At 45.6% G+C, this 27,157-nt stretch overlaps 2 non-coding genes and 1 pseudogene across 2 annotated transcripts; all 3 read right to left on the reverse strand.

The window, feature by feature from the left end:
- Positions 1–2,316: 2,316 nt before the first annotated feature.
- trnam-cau (transfer RNA methionine (anticodon CAU)) lies at positions 2,317–2,388 on the reverse strand. Its single transcript has one exon. It is a non-coding gene; the product is annotated as a tRNA-Met (tRNA).
- A 15,107-nt stretch (positions 2,389–17,495) lies between these two features.
- On the reverse strand, positions 17,496–17,643 carry LOC137366439 (U1 spliceosomal RNA; annotated as a pseudogene).
- Positions 17,644–25,805: 8,162 nt separating this feature from the next.
- Positions 25,806–25,877, reverse strand: trnat-cgu (transfer RNA threonine (anticodon CGU)). Its single transcript has one exon. It is a non-coding gene; the product is annotated as a tRNA-Thr (tRNA).
- Positions 25,878–27,157: the final 1,280 nt, after the last annotated feature.

Consider the following 27,157-nt stretch of genomic DNA (forward strand, 5'->3'; position numbering starts at 1 on the left):
CCTGGAGTCGGAGGAGGTAGGGGAGGTCCTAAATGAATACTTTGCTTCAGTATTCACTAGTGAGAGGGACCTGGTCGTTTGTGAGGACAGTGTGAAACAGGCTGATATGCTCGAACAGGTTGATGTTAAGAGGGAGGATGTGCTGGAAATTTTGAAAGACATGAGGACAGATAAGTCCCTGGGGCCAGACGGGATATACCCAAGGATATTACGGGAAGCGAGGGAAGAGATTGCCGCGCCTTTGGCGATGATCTTTGCGTCCTCACTGTCCACTGGAGTAGTACCAGATGATTGGAGGGTGGCAAATGTTATTCCCTTGTTCAAGAAAGGGAATAGGGATAACCCTGGGAATTATAGACCAGTCAGTCTTACGACGGTAGTGGGCAAATTATTGGAGAGGATTCTGAGAGACAGGATTTATGATTAGTTGGAAAAGCATAGTTTGATTAGAGACAGTCAGCATGGCTTTGTGAGGGGCAGGTCATCCCTCACAAGCCTTATTACATTCTTTGACGATGTGACAAAACACATTGATGAAGGAAGAGCAGTGGATGTGGTGTATATGGATTTCAGCAAGGCGTTTGATAAGGTTCCCCATGGTATGCTCATTCAGAAAGTAAGGAGGCATGGGATACAGGGAAAGTTGGCTGTCTGGATACAGAATTGGCTGGCCCAAAGAAGACAGAGGGTGGTAGTAGATGGAAAGTATTCAGCCTGGAGCTCGGTGACCAGTGGTGTTCCGCAGTGATCTGTTCTGGGACCTCTGCTCTTTGTGATTTTTATAAATGACTTGGATGAGGAAGTGGAAGTCTGGGTTAGCAAGTTTGCCGGTGACACGAAGGTTGCTGGAGTTGTGGATAGTGTGGAAGGCTGTTGTAGGTTGCAACAGGACATTGACAGGATGCAGAGCTGGGCTGAGAAGTGGCAGATGGAGTTCAACCTGGAAAAGTGTGAAGTGATTCATTTTGGAGGGTTGAATTTGAATGCAGAATACAGGCGAAAAGGCAGGATTCTTGGTAGTGTGGAGGAACAGAGGGATCTTGGGGCCCATGTCCATAGATCGCTCAAAGTTGCCACCCAAGTTGATAGGGTTGTTAAGAAGGCGTATGGTGTGTTGGCTTTCATTAACAGGGGGATTGAGTTTAAGAGCCGCGAGGTTATGCTGCAGCTCTATAAAGCCCTGGTTAGACCACACTTGGAATATTGTGTTCAGTTCTGGTCGTCTCATTAGAGGAAGGATGTGGAAGCTTTAGAGCGGGTGCAGAGGAGATTTATCAGGATGCTGCCTGGACTGGAGGGCATGTCTTACAAAGAAAGATTGAGGGAGCTGGGACTTTTCTCATTGGAACGAAGAAGGATGAGAGGTGACTTGATAGAGGGGTACAAGATGATGAGAGGCACAGATAGAGTGGATAGCCAGAGACTTTTTCCCAGGGTGGAAAGGGCTATCACCAGGGGGCATAATTTTAAGGTGATGGAGGAAGGTTTCGGGGAGATGTCAGAGGCAGGTTCTTCACACAAGAGAGTGGTGGGTGCATGGAATGCACTGCCAGCGGTGGTAGTAGAAGCAGATACACTAGGGACATTTAAGCGTCTCTTGGATAGGTACATGGATGATAGTAGAATGAAGGGTATGTAGGTAGTTTTGATCTTAGAGTAGGTTAAAGGTTCGGCACATCATCGTTGGCCGATGGGCCTGTACTGTGCTGTACTGTTCTATGTTCTATGTTCTGTAACACAGGTGTTGGGAGGCTCAGCCTGGCTACACAATGTTACAAGGACGCTGAGTGACACCATCGACAACGGGACAGAGAGAAAAACACACAGAAAACTAATAGACTGTGAGGAAGCAAAAGTGTGGAACGTAGAGAGAGAGACAGACAACGAAACTGAGATGGAGAAACAAGGCATTTGTATGATTGTGCTCTCCCTGTTGTCTAAAGGTATTTCCTGTTGTGTAAATATGTTTTCTGTTGTGTAAATATGTACCCTGTTGTTGTGTAAATGTTTTCCCTGTTATTGTTTTATTTACTGTTACTGACCGTCTCCTCACTGTGACCATTTGCCCTGGTTTTATTGTGGCCAACATCACCATCTGGTGGTGGAGAGGAGGCTCTGCAGGAAGGGGTTGACAAAGTGGGAGAGACTCGGCTGGTCCGTGTTTGCAGTTTGTGTTCGTGTGAGCAAATGTGATTTGTTACTGATTGATGTGTTCACTAGAAGGAAAAAGCTGATTGCAATCGAGCGCATCTTGTTATTATGGGGAAACACTTGATGTTTTGAAAGTGAACTGTTTGTCTTCCTACCAAACATAAATAGCAGAGAATGGTTTCGATCCATCGACCTCTGGGTTATGGGCCCAGCACGCTTCCGCTGCGCCACTCTGCTAACTGCTGTTTTAAATTATAGCTGCCTGTTAGTGAAATATGTTCATTTCCCCAATGTTTTTATCAAAATAGGATTGTGGTCGGATTTCTCAAGAATCCCGGACTCAGCAACACACGTGCTGACAGACTCACCCTCACTGCACAATGACACAAGGACACTGAGTAACAGCACCGACAATGAGGCAGGCAGAGAAAGACACACAGAAAACCAGGAAGAGATTATCAGGACCCAGAAAGGAACAGACAGAGAAAGACACACAGAAAACCAGGAAGAGATTATCAGGACCCAGAAGGGAACAGACAGAGAAAGACACACAGAAAACCAGGAAGAGATTATCAGGACCCAGAAGGGAACAGACAGAGAAAGGAACTGAGCAAACCAGCAAGAGACAGCGAAAGACTCATGATTTATGTAATTGTGTTCTCTGTTGTGTAAAGATGTTCTCTGTTATTGTGTAAAATGGTTCCCTGTTGGGTAAAGGTCTTCTCAGTTGTGTAAATATGATCCATCTTGTGTAAAAGTGTTCCCGGTTGTTTAAATATGTTCCCTGCTCTGTAATGTAGAGCTGAGTCTGCACTAATGGAATTGCTACAGTATCATCCAGTCTGATACTGTATGAGGGCTGGAATATGATCCAACGCACAGTCTATACAAATTAAATTGCTATTGTATCTTTTAGTTTCACAATCCGGGGGAGTTTTAAACTGAATTCTCAGTTTGTATCTCAGGTTATACTATCTTTCAGATTCTCTCAATCTGATATCACACTTGAGATTTGGACTTAAGAAAGGATGTACTGGCATTGGAGGAGTTCAAAAGCGATTCACTCAGCTGATTCCTGAGATGAAGGGGTTGACTTATCAAGAACGGCTAAACAGGTTATTCATTCGTGTTTAGAAGAATGAGGGGTGATCTTTTTGAAACGTACAAGATTCTGAGGGGGCTTAACAGGGTGAAGAAGGGTCTCTGACCTGAAACATTAACTCTGCTTCTCTCTTTACAGATGCTGCCAGACCTGCTGAGAATTTCCAGCATTTCTTGTTTTTATTAACAGGGTAGATGTTGAGAAAATGTTTCCACTAGTGGGGAATCTCAAACTAGGCGACATAGTTACAGAATAAGGGGACACTCATTTAAACTGAGATGCAAAGGAATTTCTTTTCTCAGAGGGGAGTGAATGTCTGGAATTCTCTACCCCAGACAGTATTGGAGGCTAAATCACTGAAAGTATTTAAAGAGGATGTAAATAGATTTTTGAAATATTGGAGAGTTGAGGGCTATGAAGAGCTGGCATGAAAGAGGAGTTGAGGTCTGGGGCAGATCAGCCATGATCTTACTGAATGGCAGGGCAGGCTTGAGGGGCCGAATGGCCTACTCCTGCTCCTATTTCTTTTGTTCTTATGTTATGTTATATCTAATGTATATGTCAGGATGCACTATGGGAATTAATACTGAAACTTATAAACTCATAATGTGTATAAATATTGGGCTGATATTTAACTTGAATCTCAGAGTACATTATTGTGGTTAATTCTGTCAGTTTGAAAAGGGAACTCTGTGCCATAATGAAAACAAGAAATGCTGGAAATACTCAGCAGGTCTGGCAGCATCTGTGGAGAGAGAACAAAGTTAATGTGAGCTAAGGAAACAGACCTGAACTGTTAACTGTTTCTCTCTGCACAGATGCTGCCAGACCAACTGAGCATTTCCAGCATTTTCTGTTTTTATTACAGCAACACAGGTGTTGGGAGGCTCAGCCTGGCTACACAATGTTACAAGGATGCTGAGTAACACCATTGACAACGGGACAGAGAGAAAAACACACAGAAAACCAATAGACTGTGAGGAAGCAAAAGTGAGGAACAGAGAGAGAGACAACGAGACTGAGATGGAGAAACAAGGCATTTGTATGATTGTTTTCTCCCTGTTATCTAAAGGTATTTCCTGTTGTGTAAATATGTTTTCTGTTGTGTAAAGATGTACCCTGTTGTTGTGTAAAGGTTTTCCCTGTTATTGTTTTATTTTCTGTTGCTGACCGTCTCCTCACTGTGACCATTTGTCCTGGTTTTATTGTGGCCAACATCACCATCTGGTGGTGGAGAGGTGGCTCTGCAGGAAGGGGTTGACAAAGTGGGAGAGAATCGGCTGGTCCGTGTTTGCAGTTTGTGTTCGTGTGAGCAAAAGTGATTTGTTACTGATTGATGTGTTCACTGGAAGGAAAAAGCTGATTGCAATAAAGTGCCTTTGGAAACATCTTGTTATTATGGGGAAACACTTGATGTTTTGAAAGTGAACTGTTTGTATTATTACTAAGCATAAATAGCGGAGAATGGTTTCGATCCATCGACCTTTGGGTATTGGGCCCAGCACGCTTCTGCTGCGCCACTCTGCTAACTGCTGCTTTCAATTTCAGCTGCCCGTTAGTGAAATATGTTCATTTCCCCAATGTTTTTATCAAAATAGGATTGGAGTCGGATTTCTCAAGAATCCCAGGCTCAGCAACACACGTGCTGACGGACTCACCCTCACTGCACAATGACACAAGCACACTGAGTAACAGCACCGACAATGAGGCAGGCAGAGAAAGACACACAGAAAACCAGGAAGATATTATCAGGACCCAGAAAGGAACAGACAGAGAAAGGTACTGAGCAAACCAGCAAGAGACAGCGAGATAAAAGCAAAATACTGCGGATGCTAGAAATCTGAAATAAAAACAAGAAATGCTGGAACCACTCAGCAGGTCTGGCAGCATCTGTGGAAAGAGAAGCAGAGTTAACGTTTCGGGTCAGTGACCCTTCATCGGAACGAAGAGTTAACGTTTCGGGTCAGTGACCCTTCATCGGAACGATGAAGGGTCACTGACCCGAAACGTTAACTCTGTTCCTCTTTCCACAGATGCTGCCAGACCTGCTGAGTGGTTCCAGCATTTCTTGTTTTTATTATAAGAGACAGCGAGAGACTGATGAACACCACTTGGAGGGAGCACTGAGGGTGGCAAGGGTCCAGAATGTAGTCTGGCTGGGGGGTTTCAATGTCCATCACCATGAGTGGCTCGGTAGCACCACTACTGACCATGCTGGCCGAGTCCTAACGGACATAGCTGCTCGATTGGGTCTGCAGTAGGTGGTGAGGGAACTAACAAGAGGGAAAAACATACTTGACCTCATCCTCACCAATCTGCCTGCTGCAGATGCATCAGTCCATGACAGTATTGGTAGGAGTGACCACTGCACAGTCCTTGTGGAGATGATGTCCCGTCTTCACATTGAGGATACCCTCTATCGTGTTGTGTGCCACTACCACTGTGCTAAATGGGATAGATTTTGAACAGATCTAGCAATGTATAACTGGGCATCCATGAGGTGCTGTGGACCATTAGCAGCAGCAGAATTGTAGTCAACCACATTCTATAACCTCATGGCCCGGCATATTCCCCCACTCTAACATTACCAACAAGCTGGGGACCAACCCTTATTCAATGAAGAGTGCAGGAGGGCATGCCAGGAGCAGCACCAGGCATACCTTGAAATGAGGCATCAGCCTGATGAAGCTACAGCCCAGGACTACTTTCATGCCAAACAGCAGAAGCAGCATGTAATAGACAGGGCTAAGTGATCCCACAACCAACGGATCAGATCTACACCCTGCCACATCCAATGATGAATGGTGGTGGACAATTAAACAACCAACAGGAGGAGGTGGCTCCACAAATATCCCCAACCTCAATGATGGGGGAGCCCAGCACATCAGTGCAAAAGACAAGGATGAAGAATTTGGAACAATCTGCAGCCAGAAGTGCCGGGTTGATGATCCATCTCGGCCTCCTTCTGAAGTCCCCAGCATCACAGATGCCAGTCTTCAGCCAATTCGATTCACTCCACGTGATATCAAGAAACGACTGAAGGCACTGGATACAGCAAAGGCTACGGGCCCTGACAATATTCCGGAAATAGTACTGAAGACCTGTGCTCCAGAACTTGCCGCGCCCCTAGCCAAGCTGTTCCAGTACAGCTACAACACTGGCATCGACCCGGCAATGTGGAAAATTGCCCAGGTGTGTCCTGAACACAAATCGCGGGACAAATCCAACCCAGCCAATTGCTGCCTCATCAGTCTACTCTCAATCATCAGTATAGTGATGGAAGATGTCATCGACGGGGCACTTGCTTCACAATAACCTGTTCAGTGATGCTCAGTTGGGTTCCGCCAGGGCCATTCAGCTCCTGACCTCATTACAGCCTTGGTTCAAACAAGGACAAAAGAGCTGAACTCAAGAGGTGAGATGAGAGTGTCTGCCCTTGACATCAAGGTAGCATTTGACTGAGTATGGCATCAAGGAGCCAGAGTAAAACTGGAGTCAATGGGAATCAAGAGGAAAACTCTCCACTGGTTGGAATTGCACCTAGCACAAAGGAAAATGGTTGTGATTGTTGGAGGTCAATCATCTCAGCTCCAGGACATTACTGCTGGAGTTCCTCAGGGTAGTATCCTCGGCCCAACCTTCTTCACTACTTCATCAGTGACCTTCCTTCAATCATAAGGTCAGAAATGGGGATGTTCACTGATGATTGCAAAATTTAGCACCATTCGCGACTCCTCAGATACTGAAGCAGTCCATGTAGAAATGCAGCAAGACCTGGACAATATCCAGGCTTGGGCTGATAAGTGGCAAGTAACATTCGCGCCACACAAGTGCCAGGCAATGACCATCTCGAACAAGAGAGAATCTAACGATCTCCCATTGACATTCAACGGCATTACGATCGCTGAATCCCCCACTTCCTGGGGGTTCCCATTCACCAGAAACTGAACTGGAGTAGCCTTATAAATAGTGTGACTACATGAGCTGGTCAGAGGGTAGGAATCATGCGGTGAGTAACTCACCTCCTGACTCCCCAAGCCTGCCCACCATTTACAAGGCACAAGTCTGGAGTGTGATGGAATACTATCCACTTGCCCGGATGGGTGCAGCTCCAACAACATTCAAGAAGCACGACACCATTCAGGACAAAGCAACACGCTTGATTGGCACCCCGTCCACAACATTCACTCCCTTCACCACTGACGTACAGTGGCAGCAGTGTGTACCATCGACAAGATGCACTGCAACAATGCACCAAGGCTACTCAGGCAGCACCTTCCAAACCTGCATCCTCTATTGCCTAGAAGGACAAGGTCAGCAGATGCATGGGAACACCACCACCTGAAAGTTCTCCTCCAAGCTGCACATCATCCTGACTTGGAACTAGATCGCCATTCCTTCACTGTCGCTGGGTCAAAATCCTGGAACTCCCTTCCTAATAGCACTGTGGGTGTACCTACCCCACATGGACTGCAGTGGTTCAAGAAGGAAGCTCACCACCACCTTCTCATGGGCAATTAGGGATGGACAATAAATGCTGGCCTGGCTGGCGACGTCCACATCCCATGAAATAAATAATTAAATACAATAACAGCTCATCTCAATTCCTAGTATTTCTAAATCCCACCAGTCCAACAGAAGCTGAACAATTATTGCATGTTGTGATTGACGGTCTGGTCTGTAAACTGCACTGTATCACAGATTGCTGACATTTGCTAACTGGAAGTGAGAACTGCAAAATCGGGACAGTAGTTCACATAGTCTGTCAGTGTGAAAGAATCAGGCAATTTGAGGTAATAGAATTTGTCTGTAAATGTTACACTCATATTGCTTTATATTTTTATATTGAAAATAAAAGTAATCATTTCGAGAAAATAGTGACATGTTGTCCAGACTTTGGTAGCCAGTTGTTTTCGTCTTGCACTCAGCAGGGCAATCCACAAGAATACCAATTTAAAGGAAAACAACAACATTCTTCTGTATGAGAAGAGAGTGCTGATTGGTTGGCAAGTGAGCTCTGATTGGTCGAGGCATTGCCATTCAGAATGCATCAGTTTATGGTAACTGACAGATAACTGCCCAGCTTTGTTTGAAATTTAAACCAGGCAGCTTGACTCTGATTGGTCAAGGCATTGCCCTTTGGAATGAGCCAGTGAATGGCTGTCACTTATTTTGTTTTTCTGAAACTGGCACAATGTGTGTGCATGTTCTTTCTGTCAGCAAAGAACAGGGCCCTGTGTATTAATATATGTAGCTTACAGTACACACCAGTGCACCACTCTGCGAGCCCCACTGACAGTCTTAAATCGGTTGTCAGTGTAATTCTTAGCACACTGAGAATTATTTAGCAAATGTTGTCCTATTGTGGAATCACATCTCATGTTGGATACTGTGTTTTGAGTTTTGCAAGCACGGGTTGGTTGGGTAGGGCCCATTGCGAAGAGCGGAAGGGACATGTTATTTGATACAATCCACCAGTTTTGGGATGTACGGTCTAGAAACCTAGCATCACACTGGTATTGAAATTCATATATCACGTTACTTATTTGTGTGATAGGCAGGACGTCTCTTTTGCTTGACAGCAGCATCCTGTTAGTGGTGAACACCACACTTGTTGCTCCTGCATAGGAACAGTAGGAAACAGCTCGCTTCACCTGTTACTCAAATACTGGGTTTATATTACCCTTCCAGGGTAATTTGAGGGAGACTGGGCACTTTTCAGGGCTCAAAATGACGTCCTTCAGCCCATTTATAAGTTTGTGTGATATACAGTGAGAAATGATCTGATCAGTGTAGCCATTGTAATGCAGGATGTCTTTGATTCGCCCTATTTCAGCATCAAGCTTGCATGGTGAGCAAATGGCTCAGCCCTATTTATGAGGTTGTCGATAAGACCAATCTTATAGCGCGTGGAACTGTAATAATTCCAACGCGTGTATTGACCAGTGAAGGTATGTTTGCGGTAGACCGTGGTAGAAAACCCCTTAGCAGATTTCTCAACTAGTACATCAAGGAAAGGGAGCTCATTTGACAGCTCCATTCCAAAGGTGAATTTGAGTGTAGGATGGAGCCCATGAAGACGTGCAAGGAAATTATTTCATGCAGCTGCGGATTCAAATATAGCAAACGTATCATCTACATATTGGAAATATGCAAGAGGTAGGAGGTTAGGTGTCATTCCCTTAAAAACAGGTTTGTCATGGAATCCAACAAAGATGTTTGTGAGAGCTGGGCCTAGAGGGGATCCCATGGCAACACCAGCGATACATGGTGTCAAAAAAACTGAACCCAACTGTGCAAGTTGCCGAGTTCATAAGTTCAATGAATACTGATTCACACAATGGTGACGGGTCTAGATCGCCATGATATAGCACTGCAGTGCAAATATCTATGGCTTCCTGAAGTGGTACATTGGTGAATAGGCTAGCAATGTCAAATGACACATGGACACGGCATTGCTATCGATAGGCAAGTCCTGTATGGTCTTCGCAAATGTGAAGGAATCCTTCACTGTGCATGTGGAGAACTTGCTCAAAAACTGGTTGTAACAATTTGCCCAACCATTTGGCAAATTCATTTCAGGATACTATTTACATTACTTCAAATAAAGGAAACACAACGACACAAAGAATTGAGCACAACGCTGAAAGTTTCACAGCAAATAGTCAAATGGGAAATGGATGAAATACAGAAAGAAAAAGCCTAAAATACTGAAAACACTCAGCCAGTCCGGAAACAACTGTGGAGAAGAGAAGCTCGGGTTAATGGTCCAGTTCTGTGACCCTTCTATATACCTGAAACATTGCTCCCACCTTCCTCTCTCCACAGATACTGCTGGAACTGCTGAGTGTTTCCAGAATCTTCTGTTATTATTCAGATTTCCAGTGTGTGCAGTATTTCTCTTTTTGAAAATAAAATATTCCCTGAGAGGAATGGAACTTTACATAAAAAATAGGAGTGGGCCATTCGGCCCATCGAAATAGCTCTGCCATTCAATAAGATCACAGCTGATCTCCTACATCAACTCCATCTTACCACACTAGCACAGATCCCTTGATTCCCTTAGTATCCAAAAACCAATCGATCTCTCTCTTGGATATACCCAATGATTGAGCATCCACATCTCTCGAGTCACAGAGAGATACAGCACTGAAAAAGGCCCTTCGGCCCACCGAGTCTGTGCCGACCAACAATTACCCATTTATACTAAACCTATATTCCTAACACATCCCCACCGACCCTATTTTTCCCTCCCACCTACCTAAACCAGGGACAATTTATCATGGCCAATTTACCTACCAACAAGTCTTTTGGCTTGTGGGAAGAAACCGGAGCACCTGGAGAAAACCCACACAGACACAGGAAGAAGTTGCAAACTCCACCTAGGCAATACCCAGAATTGAACCCGGGTTGCTGGATCTGTGAGGCTGCGGTGCTAACCACTGCGCCACTGTGCCGCCCATAATGTGTGATTTCACCAAGGCTCTGTCTAATTGCAGTCAAACTTCTTTATTCTTCTAAAAACACTTCACAATGTTGAACACAACTATTAACTGCCATTCTGCTCTAAGAAGAAGGACCCCAGCTTCACGCACCCCAGACCCCTATTCTTTCCACATTAGCTGAATTCCTGCATCTCTGATACATTCTAGTAAATCTCCTCTGCACCCTCTCTAAGGCCTTGACATTCCTGCTAAAGTGTGGAGCATGGAATTAGACACAACGCTCTAACTGAGGCCTATAACCAGTGAGATTTATAAAGGTCCAGCGTAAATTCCTTGTCTGTGTCCCGGACTCCCATTTCTGGTTTCTGACTCAATGTCGGCTCTGAGCAGTTGAAACTGCCTGAATAAATATTTCCACCCAACAAAGCGCTCGGAATATGAGAAGGGACAAAGTGAGTGACCAAGTACATCAACTCCAAGGAAAACTCCACCATGTAGTGAAAACACTCGAAACACAACGGCTCTTTTCAGAGCCACCCACAATCTCTCTGAAAAAAGCTGCACCAACATCTCTCTAGAATTGGTTTATTTCATTGGTTTTAATGCTCAGTAACTCTCTGGAACTTTCTCACTGTCTTTGTGTTTTCTGTTTCAATCTGGTATGGAGATTCTGGGAAGATGAGTTTCACTGCCTGGGAGGATCTTTGTGGTTTTCCTGCAGAAACACAAAACAAAGTATCTTTTCAGAGTCACACACCGCCTCATAGGGACAGCAGTGACCTGGGAACGGGAGCTGGGGTGTGTTTTATGCCGGAAATATCAGTTAATGATTTATGTTGTGCTCTCGTTATATTCCAATCTCTGAATTGAGCCTTTCCACCACACCAGGGGTATGGGGAGAGTTTTCATCGTTTCTTTACCAAACGTACAGACGATGTTATAAAGTTACTGATTTATCCAGATGGCGAATTCTCCCCTCACAGTGAAAAGTAACATCACACCTTCACATCTGCCCATTGTTTTATAATTGAATAATTAGTCAAATGGAATTATTTGTGATGTTATTTCCCCCGAGACGGTGTTTCCTGCAGTGAAACTGATCAGTTTCAGCTCAGTCATTCAGGGACCTGGAATTACTGCAGTTTGAGCCCGCTGTCACCCCAGCCCACTTCTGATTGGTCACCCTCTTCTCATAAAGTCAGTGACAGCACATGAGGAGGCCATTCGCCCCATTAAATCCATGTCGGGTTTCCAATCTGTTCAGTCCCCGACTCAATCCCCAAATCCCTGCGGGTCAAAATGACCGTGGAAGGACTCGAACCTGCAATCTTCTGATAACATCATAGAATTTACAGATGTCAGACGCCTTATCCATTGGGCCACACAGCCATTAGCTTACATGAATGATTCAATCAGAGAACCTCGAAGCACAAAATGCAAAAAATCATTGGTTGAGCCTGTCAACCTGGCAGAATATTTGAATTTGTGAAAGCCGCCAATTTCACTGTGGAAAAGAAGTGATCGACTGGAAAAGTACATAAAAATCTATTTTCCCGTAGCGGTTTAAATAAACTTTTAAAACACAATTTTGCTTTTACCGACTCAAATTGCTGGTGCTATTTTATGAACAGCTTTATTTTGCAAATTTTTGTCAACTTCTCATCCGTAACTGACAGTAATAGACTCCGTTCAGCAATCTTTCACGCGACAAATAACTCAAATTCGGTGTGGAAGTAATAAATTACAGACTATTGGTAATTCCCCTTCACACAGGCTTCAGGGGGACAGTGAGAAGCCACTGAAATAGTTGCTTCATTCTTTTAAAAGGTTCCCATTCTGTCCTGTTACTGACGTGTTGGAATCAGATTTGTATTTAACAAGTTATTTCTGTGAAAACAAAATCCTCAACAGACCAGCTGGGAATCTAGGAATCACTGTAGTAAAATAAAAGGCTTTTGATTGAGATTATGGGACCTTCTCACCAGCAGCCGGGTTACATTCCCCTCACATCCTTACACAGTGAGCTGCTCTTTCCCTCGAGAAATAGACAGCAGCAGTTGGAAGTTCAGTAAAAGGATCGGTTCATTGAGACAAGTTTCTGACTGACAGGTGGTGCTGAATATTAATACAAGAAGGTCCTGGAATGAGAAACAAGTGTCCAGAGTGGGGTCTGAAATCAGGACAGGGAAATGGCCAGCACTGACACAGATCATTTCATTATTACATTGATATCTGACTGTCTATAAGGAGAAGCGAGTTAAACACATGATGGTGAAAGGAATGGAAGATGACGCTGGTTGTTCCAGATGAAGAGGGATAGACAGAGGTGTGGGTACAGCAGACTTCAGACAGTAATCAGCCCTTTTAGATACTGTGGGTGGATCTGAAAAGAGCCTTTGGGATAGGGAAAAAAGCTCTTTGTTTAAAAACCCTCAAATAGCGACCTTGTAATTGGTCAGCTTACTAATGTTTTAGTTAGTGTAATTTATTAATAATTACTAATTAGAAAGTGCTGTTTGGACAGAGTGTAAAGCTGTGAGTTGATGTGTGAAGGACTTCACTGACTCGGGGAAAGAGGTGCTCTTTGGTCTCTCTTTTCTTTTCTGCCTTTTCAGCCTCCATGGTACAGGGGAAGAAGCTGATCGGTGAGTAACTGGTAAATTATTCTACTTATTACACTTATTACACGAGCAATAATGAGTTTGTAAAGCTAAGTAATGGCAGGGCAGCTCGAAAAGTAAAAGTTCGAAATTGGGGGAAGGCAAATTTTACAAAACTGAGAGGTGATTTGGTGGATGTGGACTGGATACAACTACTTGAAGGAAACCCCAAGGATGTTTTCTCAGTCCATTAAGAGCAAGAGGATAACTAAGGAAAGGGTATGACCTATCAGAGATGTACAAGGGAACTTCTGTGTGGATCCAGAAGATGTGGGCTGGGTTCTTAATGAGTTTTTTGTCTCTGCCTTCACAAAGGAGAGGGATGATGCAGACATTGTAGTAAAAGAAGAGGAGTGTGAAATATTAGATACAATAAGCATAATGAGAGTGGAAGTACTAGAGCGTCTGACATCCTTGAAAATGAATAAATCACCAGGGCCAGATGGTTTGCATCTGAGGTTGTTAAAGGAAGCCAGGGAGGAAATAGTGGATGCGCTGAGGATCATCTTCAAATCCTCACTGGATATGGGGGAGGTGCCGGAGGATTGGAGGTCTGCGAACGTTGTACTATTATTTTAAAAGGATGTGAGGGATAGGCCAAATAGTTATAGACCGGTCAGTCTGACCTCGGTGGTGGGTAAATTATTAGAATCAATTCTGAGGGACAGGATAAACTACCACTTAGAAAGACATGGATTAATCAGGGATAGTCAGCATGGATTTGTTAAGGGAAGGTCATGTCTGACTAACTTGATTGAGTTTATTGAGGAAGTAACAAGGAGCACTGATCAGGATCGTGCGGTGGATGTAGTTTACATGGATTTTAGTAAGGCATTTGATAAGGTCCCACATGGCAGACTGGTCAGTAAAATGAAAGCCCATGGGATACAGGGGAATGTGGCAGGTTGGATCCAAAATTGATTCAGTGGCAGGAAACAAAGGATAGTAGTCAACGATGTTTTTGCGAATGGAAAGCAGTTTTTAGTGGCGTTCCACAGGGCTCAGTGTTGGGTCCCTTGCTGTTTGTGGTATATTTTAATTATTTGGAATTAAATGTGGGAGGTATGATTGGGAAATTTGCTGATGACACAAAAATTGGCCGTGTAATTGATGGTGAGGAGGATAGCTGTCGACTTAAGAATGATATGAATGGATTAGTTGAGTGGGCGGAAAAGTGGCAAATGGAATTCAATCTGGAGAAGTGTGAGGTAATGCATTTTGGGAGGGCAAACAAAGTAAGGGAATACACAATAAACGGGAAGATATTGAGAGGGGTAGACGAAGTGAGAGACTTTGGAGTGCATGTCCACAGGTCCCTGAAAGTGACAGGATAGGTAGATAGAGTGGTGAAGAAGGCATATGGAATGCTTTCCTTTCTTGGTCGACAAAAGCAGGGATGTAATGCGAGAACTGTTTAAAACGGTGGTTTGGCCACAGCTGGAGTATTGCGTACAGTTCTGGTCATCACATCACAGAAAGGACATAATTTCTGTGTAGAGAGTACAGAGGAGATTTACAAGAATGATACTGTGGGTGGCTCTGAAAAGAACCTTTGGGTATTTGATAAAATCCTGGCAGATTGACTTGGTTTTGGTGCCCGGAGCGCTGGTTTTCTTGGGCAGCACCATGGCCTAGATATTAGGCAGCACCCAGCCATGAGTGATGGTCACCCCTCCCAGCAGCTTGGTGAGCTCCTTGTCATTCTGGACAGCCAGCTGTAGGTGTCTGAGGATGTTGCGGGTCTTCTTGTTGTCCTGGGCTGCGTTACTGGCCAACTCGAGGAATTCAGCGGTCAGATACTCGAGCACAGCAGCCAGATAGACCGGGGCTCCGGCACCCACATGCTCAGCATAGTTGCCCTTTCTCAGGAGCCTGTGTACACGGCCCACCGGGAACTGCAGTCCAGCCCGGGAGGAGGGAGACTTGGCCTTGGACCGAGCTTTCCCGCCGGTCTTTCCTCTTCCAGACTTTTCTTTTCCAAAAATATACTTGAGGACATTCCGTGCAGACCACTGCCTGATGGATTAGTGGTCAAAGGTGTTTTTCCACACAAACATTTCCACGAACGCACAGTCCAACTGGATGGAGCGTTCCGTGACACTGTGACCAGATCCATCCTTCGCAACACCGGGGTCAGATTGAACCTCAGCACGTAGTGACACTTGGTGTTTGCATACTGGGGCTCTACGCACAGATTGATGCAGCCACATACTAAGGCGGCCATCAGGTTGAGGGCGACGTTGAGTACATTTTTTCGCCTTTATCCAGAGGTTTGAACATCGTGCCCCTCTGGACCCTGTCCATTTTGCATCTTCAGATAAAGCGGGAAATGGCTCGGGTGACCGCCACAGCGCAGGAGTGGGGTATGGGCCAGACCTGTGCCACTTACAGCAACAACGTGAGCACCTTGCACCTGATGACCAGGTTCTTACCCGTAATAGAGAGAGAACGCTGCTCCCACATTTTTTTTAATTTCCAAAATATACTTTATTCATAAAAATCTGTAAAAATTACATTGCCAAACAGTTTCCAAACAGCACCAAAAAATACAAACATTGCAAGGGGGATCAGTTTCCTTCAATACTGTCATGAGTTTCTTCCCAACCCTTGTTACATTTGTGATTTTGTCCAGTGTTTATTTGCGCAGTGTCTCACTGTCTTTTGCACAACCGCCTTGGCTAATTTCAAGTCATATAATGTTCTGGCTGCTGGTTTCATGTTGTGCATCAGGTCGGTTCTGCTTTTTGCTTCAATAACAGATGTCATCTCTGCTGAGTAGGTGGGGAAGAGACAGTTGCCCACCTACTTCTGGAATGTGTCTTTGCAAAGCAGGTGTGGAAAGAGATGCAGTGGTTTTTGTCGAGGTTCATCCCAAGAAGCTCTGTAACACAGGGGTCTGTGCTCTGCGGGCTGTTCCCAGGGATGCACACCGAGATAAACATCAACTGCTGCTGGAGGACCATCAATTCGGTGATAGACACTCTTTGGTCTGCCCGAACCTTGCTGGTCTTCCAGCGCAAAAAGTTGTCCACGACCGAGTGTTGCAGACTGGCACATTCCAAGGTCCAGGACTACGTGCTGAGGGACGCACTAAAGCTTGGGGTAGCCGCTGCAAAGGCTCAATGGGGAAAGACCACTGTGTAAGGTCCTCCCGCTATAGTGAACTAAGGAACTGGACCCATGGGAAACCCCTCGGGCTGTATACACCAAATATGGTTTTGCTGTAAAATGTACATGGCAGGTAAAATGGAATGGAAGGGTTGTGAGGCAACTCACTCCTCTATTAAAGAAAACTGATTTCTTTCACACTTTTTGGAATGTCATCGAGTCATGGAGAGATACAGCACTAAAACAGGCCCTTTGGCCCACCGAGTCTGTGCTGACCACCAACCACCCATTTACACTAATCCTACATTAATCCCATATTCCCTACCACATCCCCACCTTCCCTCAATTCTCCTACCACCTACCTACACTCGGGGCAATGTACAATGGCCAATTTACCTATCAACCTGCAAGTCTTTGGCTGTGGGAGGAAACCAGAGCACCCGGCGGAAACCCACGCGGTCACAGGGAGAACTTGCAAACTCCACACAGGCAGTACCCAGAACTGAACCCGGGTCGCTGGAGCTGTGAGGCTGCAGTGTTTTTTTCCAGATTTTTATGAATAAAGTATATTTTGGAAAAACAAAATTCTTAATGAAGTAGGCGCAGTCGATGGGTGCACCTCCTTCACTATCTTTCACCGCCACCCTAACGGTGTTACACACCCCCTGGCCTGGAGCTCTGGTGTTGGTTGCAGCCATTTTTACTTGACGTTTTCCCGGGACAAGTACTAAATCCTCAACTGACAGGGAAACCACCACCACGGTAGATCTCCAATCCCAAAGGGCGAAATGCCCTAAATACGGTGCTGAAACCACCTCCCACCCCCAATAAAACGCAAAAACAGCACCTGTATTATCAAACGCCACTGATCACGGTCTCTCCCCTGCCAGCTAAGTCCACGCATTGAGGTGGAGAAGTGCGTACTTGGAGCTGCGAAGAAACGAGAACGAGTGTTTATAGCAAACAATAATTGGGAGCTGAAACACTGTCCAGCAACAGCTAGTAAATTCTATTTTTGATTCATATAATCAGGGGTGAGCGCAAAAGCTGACCCCCAACTATCACAAATTCTGCAGTTGAGTATCCCACATTTGAAGACATCACAGGCATCAGCAAACCCACAGTACAATAGGTTAGCCTCATCCTGGGAGAACTTTTTTCTTTATTTCCAAAATATATTCATAAAAATCTGTAAAAATTACATTCCCAAACAGTTTAAAACAGCATCAAGTCAAAAAATACAAACAGTGCAAAGGTGATCAGTTTCCTTCTATGCAATCATGAGTTGCCTCACAACTCTTCCATTTCATTGTCATTTTACATTTACAGCACACAGAATTTTCCCGATACAGTTCGAGGGGTTTCCCATGGATCCAGCCCCTCAGTTCAGCTTGGTGGGGGGACCTTACACTGTGGCCTTTCCCCATTGAGCCTTTGCTGCGGCTGCCCCAAGCTTAAGTGCACCCCTCAGCACGTAGTCCTGGACCTTGAAACGTGCCAGTCTGCAACATTCCGTCACAGACAACTCTTTGCACTGGAAGAGCAGCAAGTTTCTGGCAAACCAAAAGGCATCTCCCGCTGAATTGATAGTCCTCCAAGCAGTTGATGTTTGTATCAGTGTGCGTCCCTGGGAACAGTCTATAGAGCACAGACTCCTGTGTTATCAAGCTGCTTGGAATAAACCATGACAAAAACCACTGTATTGCTTTGAACTTTTTTTTTATTTCCAAAATATACTTTATTCATAAAAATCTGCAAAAATTACATTGCCAAACAGTTTCAAACAGCACCAAAAAATACAAACATTGCAAGGGAGATCAGTTTCCTTCTATACTATCATGAGTTTCTTCACAACCCTTCCATTTCACTATTGTTATGCCAATTACAGTTTCACATTTACAGCAAAAGAAAATATCAACAAAACAGTTCGAGGAGTTTCCCATGGATCCAACCCCTCAGTTCAGCTTGGTGGGAGGAACCTTACTTTTTTTTTATTTCCAAAATATACTTTATTCATAAAAATCTGTAAAACTTACATTGCCAAACTGTTTCCAAACAGCACCAAAAAATACAAACATTGCAAGGGAGATCAGTTTCCTTCAATACTGTCATGAGTTTCTTCCCAACCCTTCTGTTTCACAATTGTCATGTCAATTACAGTTTTACATTTACAGCAATTGAGAATATTAACGATACAGTTCGAGGGGATTCCCATGGATCCAGCCCCTCAGTCCAGCTTGGTGGGGGAACCTTACACTGTGGTCTTTCCCCATTGAGCCTTTGCTGCGGCTGCCCCAAGCATTAGTGCGTCCCTCAGCACGTAGTCCTGGACCTTGGAATGTGCCAGTCTGCAACATTCGGTGGTGGACAACTCTTTGCACTGGAAGACCAGCAAGTTTCGGGCAGACCAAAGGGCGTCTTTCACCGAATTGATAGTCCTCGAGCAGCAGTTGATGTTTGTCTCGGTGTGCGTCCCTGGGAACAGCCCGTAGAGCACAGACTCCTGTGTTACAGAGCTGCTTGGGATGAACCTTGACAAAAACCACTGCATCTCTTTCCACACCTGCTTTGCAAAGGCACATTCCAGGAGGAGGTGCGCGACCGTCTCTTCCCCACCACAGCCAACGCGGGGGCATTGTGCGGAGGGGCGAGACTTCGGGTGTGCATGAAGGATCTGACGGGGAGGGCCCTTCTCACCACCAGCCAAGCTACGTCTTGGTGCTTGTTTGAAAGTTCTGGTGATGTGGCATTCCGCGAAATGACTTTGACGGTCTGCTCGGGGAACCATCCGACATGATCCACCGTTTCCTTTTCCCGTAGGGCCTTGAGGACATTCCGTGCAGACCACTGCCTGATGGATCGGTGGTCAAAAGTGTTTTCCCGCAGAAACTGCTCCACGAAGGATAGGTGGTACGGCACCGCCCAACTGCATGGAGCGTTCCGCGGCAATGTGACCAGGCCCATCCTTCGCAACACCGGGGACAGATAGAACCTCAGCACGTAGTGACACTTGGAGTTTGCGTACTGGGGATCTACACACAGCTTGATGCAGCCGCACACGAAGGCGGTCATCAGGATGAGGGCCACGTTGGGTACATTTTTCCCGCCCTTGTCCAGAGATTTGAACATCGTGTCCCTCCGGACCCGGTCCGTTTCCCTGCTGCTGGAGGACCATCAATTTGGTGATAGACACTCTTTGGTCTGCACGAAATCTGCTGGTCTTGCAGCGCAAAAAGTTGTCCACGACCGAGTTTTGCAGACTGGCACATTCCAAGGTCCAGGACTACATGCTGAGGGACGCACTTTTATTAAGGTTGTTAAGATAAAGATTCTTTCTCTTCAAAGGTGATCAGAGGGCGAGAGAGAGACAGAGGGAAATGTCCCGACTCCAGAAAAGAATGCAAAATCTGCTCTGGCTGCAGTCGATGGGAGTCGAGGTCAAGGAGGACTTCCAAGAGGTGAAGAACCAGCAGGCCTCGCTCTTTGCCACGGAGGCCTCCAAGATCATCTTCCGGTCCAGAGTCCTCTCCATTGAGCAGGATGAGACGTGCTCACGTTTCTTCTTCCAAAATGTACACAGAGAGAGCTCTGGTATCAGCAGCTTGAAGGAACAGGATGGCTCAGTAACGTCTTTGCAATCCAACACAGCGGCACAGTGGTGCAGTGGTTAGCACCTCAACCTCACAACTCCAGTGACCCGGGTTCAATTCTGGAGACTGCCTGTGTGGAGTTTGCAAGTTCTCCCTGTGTCTGCGTGGGTTTTCTCCGGGTGCTCCGGTTTCCTGCCAAAAGACTTGCAGGTTGGTAGATAAATTGGCCATTATAAATTGCCACTAGTATAGGTCGGTGGTAGGGAAATATAGGTAAAGGTGAGGATATGGTAAGAATATGGGATTAGTATAAATGGGTGGTTGATGGTCGGCACAGACTCGGTGGGCCGAAGGGCCTGTTTAAGTGCTGTATCTCTAAAAAAATATTAAGGATCAGCAAATCCTTTAATGCTGGGCTGCAAGACGCGAAGCCCACAGACAGCACGGCTTCCCAGTTCTTCCTGTCATCTATCACAGAGGTCTTGGAAGACAGCATGAGGGAGAGACTGGACAAGCCGCTAACTCTGGACGAGCTGACAAAGGCCATCAGGTCCATCGAGACGAGTACATCTCCCGGAAGCGACGGCTTACCGGTTGAGTTGTATTCGGCCCTGTGGGACTGGGTCGGCCCAGACCTGCTGGAAGTATACGACAGTATGCTCCTGGCCAGCAGCATGTCAGAATCCATGAGGAAAGGCATCATCACCCTCATCTACAAGCGGAAGGGGGTGAGGGCGGAAATCAGAAATTGGCGGCCCATCTCACTGCTTAATGCAGATTACAAGATTCTGTCCAAAGTCATCGCCAGTCGAGTCAAGTCTGCTCTGGAGTTGGTGATTCACCCTGACCAGGCCTGCACTGTACTCAGCAGGAAGCTCTCTGATAGTCTCACACTACTCAGGGATATGGACATCTGCCTCATCAGCTTGGACCAGGAGAAGATTTTTGACGGGATATTGCACACATTCATGATGGACCTGCTCTCCAAAATGGGGTTTGGGGAGGGAATCTGCAATTGGTTCAAACTGCTTTACACAAACATCAGTAGTGCAGTCTCAATCAATGGGTGGGAATCATAAAGTGTCCTGATCCAATCTGGAGTCAGACAGGGCTGTCCTCTCTCCCCTGTCTTGTCTGATTGCTGTATCGAACCTTTTGCAGAGTCCATTAGGAAGGATGCAGGCATAAGAGGGGTGACAATCCCAGTCAGTGGACGCACTCAGGTAAAAGCCTCCCTGCACATGGCCAATGTTGCTGTCTTCTGCTCGGATCCACCATCCCCTCGCAGACAGCTGAGCATCTGCGACCAGTTCGAACCAAAGCCAACTATGGCAAGAGTGAGGCCATGTTCTTTGGGAACCGGGCCGACCGATCCTTTGTCCCCTTCACCATCAGGTCAGACTACCTGAAGGCGCTGGGGATATGGTTCGGAAGGGCCGGGGCCTGCTCCAAAACCTGGAAGGAGCGAGTGGCCAGGGTGCACAATAAACTGAGTGTGTGCGAGCAGCGATCTCTCTCCATTGTGGGTAAGAAAATGGTCATCAGGTGCGAGGCACTCTCGTTGTTGCTGTACGTGGCGCAGGTCTGGACCATACCCCACTCCTGCACTGTGGCAGTCACCCGAGCCATTTGCCGCTTTATCTGGAGATCTAAAATGGACCAGGGCGGGAGAGACACGATGTTCAAACCTCTGGACAAGGGCGGGAAAAATGTACCCAACGTCGCCCTCATCCTGTTGACCACCTTCGTGTGCAGCTGCACCAAGCTGTGTGTAGAGCCCCAGTACACAAACACCAAGTGTCACTATGTGCTGAGGTTTTATCTGTCCCTGGTGTTGCGAAGGATGGGTCTGGTCACATTGCCGCGGATCGCTTCATCCAGTTGGACTGTGCCGTACCAGCTATCCTTCGTCGGAATGTTTCTGCGGAAAACAGCTTTGACCACCAATCCATCAGGCAGTGGTCTGCACGGAATGTCCTCAAGGCCCTACGGGAAAAGGAGATGGTGGATCCGGTCGGATGGTTCCCCGAGCAGACTGCCAAAGTCATTTGGCAGAATGCCTCATCACCAGAACTTTCAAACAAGCACCAAGATGTAGCTTGGTTGGTGCTAAGAAGAGCCCTTCCTGTCAGATCCTTCCTGCATGCCCGAAGTCTCACCCCCTCCACACGCGGCCCTCGAGGTGGCTGCGGTGGGGAAGAGGCAGTTGCCCACCTCCTTCTGGAATGTGTCTTTGCAAAGCAGGTGTGGAAAGAGATGCAGTGGTTTTTGTTGAGGTTCATCCCAAGCAGCTCTGTAACACAGGAGTCTGTGCTCTACGGGCTGTTCCCAGGGATGCACACCGAGATAAACATTAACTGCTGCTGGAGGACCATCAATTTGGTGATAGACACTCTTTGGTCTGCCCGAAACCTGCTGGTCTTGCAGCGCAAAGAGTTGTCCACGACCGAGTTTTGCAGACTGGCACATTCCAAGGTCCAGGACTACGTGCTGAGGGACGCACTAAAGCTTGGGGTAGCCACTGCAAAGGCTCAATGGGGAAAGACCACTGTGTAAGGTCCCCCCGCCATAGTGAACTGGGCAGCTGGACCCATTGGAAACACTTGTGCTGTATACACCAGGTATGGGTTTGCTGTAAAATGTCCATGTCAGGTAAAATGGAATGGAAGGGTTGTGAGGCAACTCACTCCTGTATTGAAGAAAACTGATTTCCTTTGCACTTTTTGGAATGTCAACTTGGTGCTGTTTTGAACTGTTGTATAATGCATTTTTTACAGATTTATATGAAGAAAGCATATTTTAGGAATAAAAACCTGGGGATTCATATGCATAGTTCTTTGAAGGTGGCAGGACACATTGAGAAAGTAGTTAGCAAAGCATATGGGATCTTGGGCTTCATAAATAGAGGTACTGAGTCCAAAAGTAGGGAAGTTATGCTGAACCTGTATAAATTTCTAGTTGGGCCACAACCAGAGAATTGCATCCAGTTCTAGTCAACACACTTTTGGAGGGATGTGAGTGTCCTTGAGAGGGTGGAGGAGATTTAACAGAATGGTTCCAGACATGAGGGATTTTAGCTGTAAGGTTAGGTTGGAGAAGCTGGGGCTGTACTCCTTGCAGCAAAGGAGATTGAGCGGAGATTTGATAGACATGTAAAAGATTATAATAAATATGACAGGTTTAGATAACTTACAGGGCGATGGGGATAGAGCGGGGGAATGGGACTGAATGGATTGATTTACATGGGCTTGATGGGCAAAATGACTTCCTGTGCTGCAGTGACTCCAGGACTCAATGACTCTCTCTCCTTCTCTCTCTTTCTCTCACTCTTTCTGTCTATCGCTTTACCTCTCTCTGCCTCTCTCTCTCTATCTGTCTTTAGCTGGTCCTCTAACTTTCTATTGCACTCTCTCTCTCTTTTTTTTTCACTCTCTCTCTCTCTCCACTACACACATATTTGTCAATCACATGTCAAAGAAGGAAGCGTAATGAAGAAATGTCTGTGCCCTTGAAAATGTTTCCAGCAGAATAGTTAAATGTTTAAAGTTTCTGTTGGGAGTTTGACCTGAGATGGTGAGACACAAGGATGTGAGGTTATTCAAGTCTTCACCAAATGTAATAGGGAATAATTTTCTTCACTGGTGAACCCAAAGGAACAAATATGGCACAAGAATGAGAAAAGTCAGAGGATTGAGAAACATCCAATGGTTCTTCACATCTACAAGTCAACAGACCCACAGAAAAACAGTAGGTTGAGAGTTCAGATCCAGTGATAGACTGGACAAATATCGAGCCAGTGCTTTTTTCTTTATAAACCTGACATCTGTCCACTTGGCTATTGCACCTCGTCTCGATGTATCTGATAATACTGATACTATTTGTATTCCACAGTTGCTTTGAAATCACAGGCAATATAAATGGATTGGGAATGTCAATGGTCAGGAACCATTAATGGATTGGGAAAGTCAATGGACTGGAAAATATCAGTGGATTGGGAAATTCTATAGACTGAGTTATTTCAATGGATTGGGACAGTTCAGTACATTGTGAAACATCAATGGATTAGGAAACAGGAATTAAAGGGACAGATGAAGTTCAACCTGGAAAAGTGTGAAGTGATTCATTTTGGAAGGTCGAATTTGAATGCAGAATATAGGCTTAAAGACAGGATGCTTGGTAGTGTGGAGGAACAGAGGGATCTTGGGGTCCATGTCCATAGATCGCTCAAAGTTGCCACCCAAGTTGATAGGGTTGTTCAGAAGGCGTATGGTGTGTTGGCTTTCATTAACAGGGGGATTGAGTTTAAGAGCCGCGAGGTTATGCTGCAGCTCTATAAAGCCCTGGTTAGACCACACTTGGAATATTGTGTTCAGTTCTGGTCGCCTCATTATAGGAAGGATGTGGAAGCTTTAGAGAGGGTGCAGAGGAGATTTACCAGGATGCTGCCTGGACTGGAGGGTATGTTTTACGAAGAAAGGTTGAGGGTGCTAGGGCTTTTCTCATTGGAACGAAGAAGGATGAGAGGTGACTTGATAGAGGGGTACAAGATGATGAGAGGCATAGATAGAGTGGATAGCCAGAGACTTTTTCCCAGGGCATAAAGGGCTATCACCAGGGGGCATAATATTAAGGTGATGGAGGAAGGTTTCGGGGAGATGTCAGAGGTAGGTTCTTTACACAGAGAGTGGTGGGTGCGTGGAATGCACTGCCAGCGGTGGCAGTAGAAGCAGATACATTAGGGACATTTAAGCGACTCTTGGATAGGTACATGGATGATAGTAGAATGAAGGGTATGTAGGTAGTTTGATCTTCGAGTAGGTTAAAGGTTCGGCACAACATCGTGGGCCGACGGGCCTGTACTGTGCTGTACTGTTCTATGTTCTATGTTCCAGATGAAAGGATTGCATTAATCAATGGATTATAATGTGGAGAGGCAGGAGAAAATGATGCCATTTTAAGTAGGGGGCCGGGGGTTAGTAGAAACAGACCAGGGCTATTTTACTCTCTATCTCACTCCTTTCTTCTATCTGGCTCATTATCACATCCTCTCTCTCTCAGAGCGGTGGGAATCACTGAAACCCACACTTGTTGCTCAGGTTGTTTGGTTCCGGGAAAATACAAGGTCCACATCAGATTGACAGGAAGGATAAATGTGATTCAGAGCCAATCATATTCCTTTTGGTGATGTGTGCTCAGCCTTGTTATATCAGCAAAGGCAGCAGGAAATGCAAATCCTGAAGAGTTTTGATAGAGTAAAGAAGGAGAAAGTGTTGCCAGTGACAGAAAGGTCAGTAACCAGAGGAAACACATTTAAAGTAATCGACAAAAGAATTCGAGTTGTGATGAGGAGATTGTTTTTTCAGCAGTGTGTTGTTCTGGTCTGGAATGCAATCCTGAAAGGTCAGTGGAAGCAGATTCAATGTTAACTCTAAATGGAATTGGATATATACCTGACATGGAAAATATAACAGGGCAATGGGGGAAAGGACAGGAGTGCGGGATGTGGGATTAATAGAATAGCTCTGTTAAATATCAAGCAAATGCACAGTAATAAGGTTCTGTGCTTGGACCTCAGTTATTTTCACTCTATCAATGGCAGAGAAGGCTCGAGGAACCATGTGGCTTCTCGTCATGTTCTTCCCAGTGTTCAGGATGAAGTGCAACATGACACTGATTTCCAGATGGCCGACACAAATGCAACGGACATCTTTTCTGGAAACATCACATTAAAAGTGATAAACTAATCATAAGGAACGGACGGGGATTGAACCCGTTATCTTCAGTTTACGAGACTGACGCCTTACCACTTGGCCACCATGCCTTTCCTGAATGGGCACCTGAGGCTCCAGAGGAGGATTTGTGATTCTTTTTCAATTTGGTTGAAACAGCATCGAGAAACATGCACAGAAATGAAGAGGGATTGTGGAATGGGGAACAGATCAGCCTCATTTCCATCATCAGCATCATGAAATCTTCATTCAGACATTCCATTCCCATCCTCAGCTTTTCTCACATCTGTACAATAATATGAGTGGACATTGGGTTGTTACTGGGCAGATTATATAAATAGACTATGTGCATCATCACAGGAAGTGCTGTAATATAATCTGTACGGCACCTCATGGAGAGTTGTAGATGAAACCTTCAATGCAAGATGTGCAGAGTAAACTCAGGTTATTTTAACCGTCAGATTCTTATAAATTCTGTACTAAGCCTTGACAGATATCAGAATATTATATGGGGGCCACAGTAAACCAAAGCGAAGATGGAGAAATCTTTGCCTGTACCTTTGAAAAGGTCACTGGACTGAACCAAGCCGAGGACTGGCCGAGATGGTTCCAGAGGTTTGCAAGGCATCGTACTGCATCGGGTCTCGTGCAGAAGCCAGACATGGAACAGGTCAGTACGCTATTGTCTGCAATGAAGGGAGTGTGCAGGCAACATCCTCATGAAGAACAGAAGGCAACATGTGAAGAAGTTATTCAGGCACTCAACCTATTTTAATTGAGGAAAAAAATGTCATCGTGGAGCCAAAGTTAAAACGCTGCATTTGCTGACAACGCAACCACCAGGTGACGCTGTACTAGCACATGCGCAAATGCAGCCTCTTCCACTGAAACGTCACTGTCTGTGACATTCAGGCAGCTGCCAGGCTTAAAGATGGAGCTCCTCAATTTATCACAGAAAACAACTTCGACCCAAAAATCCCCTCAAAGGTTGCCATCGCCGCCTCCGTCCCACCCCCAACAGTCCCCCGCTCCTTCTTGTGCATTATATAGTACCAAGTCATCTTAATTCACCTAAAGTGAATTACTTTCGGAGCAGTGACTGTCATTTCATAAGCAAATATGGCACATATCTACACAATGGACATGTTTTGGTTGATACTCGGAGAACGTTGCGCTGTTTGAAGTCTCATCAGAAGGACAGGACCTCTGACAGTGCTGCACACCCTCTGTAATTCAGTGAGGTTTCATAGAGTCATAGAGTTTTTCAGCACAGAAACAGGCCCTTCGGCCATCGTGTCCGTGCCGGCCATCAAGTACCTATCTATTCTAATCCCTTTTTCCAGCACGTGGCCGTAGCCTTGTATTCTGTGGC

This window comes from Heterodontus francisci, unplaced genomic scaffold, assembly GCF_036365525.1.
Source record: "Heterodontus francisci isolate sHetFra1 unplaced genomic scaffold, sHetFra1.hap1 HAP1_SCAFFOLD_88, whole genome shotgun sequence".
Lineage (NCBI taxonomy): Eukaryota > Metazoa > Chordata > Chondrichthyes > Heterodontiformes > Heterodontidae > Heterodontus > Heterodontus francisci.